The sequence below is a fragment of the Ascidiella aspersa genome, chromosome 3, assembly GCF_963924565.1.
Source record: "Ascidiella aspersa chromosome 3, kaAscAspe10.2, whole genome shotgun sequence".
In the NCBI taxonomy this organism is placed as follows: Eukaryota; Metazoa; Chordata; class Ascidiacea; order Phlebobranchia; family Ascidiidae; genus Ascidiella; species Ascidiella aspersa.
Window position 1 is genome coordinate 14,770,252 of NC_139449.1, and position 2,267 is coordinate 14,772,518.

Consider the following 2,267-nt stretch of genomic DNA (forward strand, 5'->3'; position numbering starts at 1 on the left):
TCCGGATCCTTTTGGTTTGTCGTCAGTCAAGTTACGCTCAGATTTTGTAACCAAACAAGGCGACAATACCGAAGTTTGACACGTTGTCATTCGTAGAGAACTAAACTTTTAAACGTTATTTTACGTTAAAAAATATGGTAGCACGTAAATACAAGGTGTAAAAAACATATTGATTTTTTTATGCGACCTAATGGAAAGATATTAAACTAATGCCTTTTTTAGCTGCACTGAGGTGATATTCCTAAAAAAACTATATAATGGAACCCGTCACGTCTTTTACTATATGCGATTTTTTTAAAACTGGCCTGAATCTTGTAAAGAGAGGCCTTAACTCTTATGACAGTGGTCACGTCTTGTCTGTAAAAGTTGAAGGGAGTGGAAACATAAGGGGGGAAGTGCAATCAAGCTTTAAAAAAAGAAAATATATAGTAGAGGTAAGGAACGTGTTATAACCTTGTATTTTGAATAAATGGTCCACTCGTGTTATTATATAACAGCTGCAATATTTACACTAATGTATCATTAATAAACCATGTTCCAGGTGGAAATAGAGAGTCAAGCTGTCAAGACATCATCTTGTGGGTGTCCGAATGGCAAACACCAGTGCCACCACATTGCTGCACTGCTTGTTTGGATGGAAAAAAATGTAGCAAGAACTGACATTGAGTGCTCTTGGAGCAAGCCCAAACAATCAGCCAGTACATCTGGCAAATGTGTGTCATCATTGTGGCCAAGAGAATCACATGGTAAAACTAACATGTTCCAATAATAAACATTTCCATAGTTTTTCAAAATAATAAAGAGTAGCTTTGTGTTGATTTATTTGCCTAACAGCTTACATAATTTGCAGCTGGTGTCGACAGACCAGTGTGTTCAGATGACACACAATTTTTGAGAACGAGCCTTTCAAACTTGGCAGATTTACTGGAATGGGGTGGATTTTGGAAGAAGAGTCTGTGAAGGTTTACGAACAAAATGGCAGTTTTATAAATGGTTTATTAATGGCAAATTTATAGCAAGATTTTTAAATCACTTTGGATCAGTACCAGTTATTTAAAATTGTAATACATCTCATTAAAACTTTTTAAGCAAAAGGAAGAAAAATCAATGCGTGCTGTTATTAAAAGTGCAAAATGTGATGCAAATGAAATATTAAGAGGGATGATAATCTCTAGCAGCGAGAAAAGTGATATTTTTGAAAAGACTAAGGGTCAAAAAGACAATTCTCTTTTAATTTATTTTCTTCTGGAACTATCAAATCCAAATTAATTGTGTTTTAACTTCAAACAGGTTTTTATATCGTGAATGTAAGGGACTGCAATTAATTTTGAAAAGGTTCTTGCTGCTTGCAGAAGGAATTCATCTCTGTCTCATTATTTAAGACACTTGATGGAAAGTACAATCTAAAGAGTGCCCCAGTAAGTGTTTGTGCAACTTTTAAAGGCAAATTTAGACATTACATTAGATATGAGATTACTAAAATGTAGTTGTTGTTGCACAGGTTTAGTATTTTGTTTTTAAAGATGAACAGAGTTGCTTAAAGCAGACAAATATGAAAGCTTTACCTATATTCATATGTATTCAATAAATTTTGTGTGTTTTGGATTTTATCTGTACACTAAAAGTACGTCTTCCAACCTATGATAAGCTATCTATGAAAGAAACAAGACTCATAAAAAAAGCATTCAGTTTAGTAATTGTTATAAAATTTATTTAGGCAGTTAAGTGGGGAAGAGTTCATGAGACTGAGGCTCTTCAGCAGTATTCCATGAAATATAAAGTTAAAGTTCAGCCAGCTGGCATAGCTCTTGATGGTTCAGGAATACTTGGAGCCTCAACAGATGGTGTAATAAACAAAAAGATACGATTGTCGAGGTTAAATGTCACTACAGTGCGCGAGACTCTTCACTAAGAGATGCAAAAAGTAAAAACAAAAACTTTTTTTTTAAATTATTTCCTTGTGGAAATTTTACTTTAGATAACCAACATGGCTACTATCATCAAGTTCAAGGAATTTGAATTTGCCAGTGTATGTAATTTTATTGTATAGATGCCAACTAAAATGATTGTATTGCCTATTAAGTCTGATCCTTTTTGGAAATCCAATCTAAACATACTGAAACATTTCTTTAAAACTATTTACCTTCCACATATTATTAATATGCTATAACTTGTATACTTGCTTTTTCTTTGCTTTATAAAATACAAAAAATATGAAGGCTTGATTAATGACTTTATTTTGAGATCATATTGTTCTTAAACTTGAG

At 33.0% G+C, this 2,267-nt stretch overlaps 1 pseudogene; it reads left to right on the forward strand.

Moving 5' to 3' along the window:
* The first annotated feature begins 257 nt into the window (after positions 1 to 257).
* Positions 258 to 2,019, forward strand: LOC146160342 (uncharacterized; annotated as a pseudogene).
* The last annotated feature ends 248 nt before the right edge of the window (positions 2,020 to 2,267 follow it).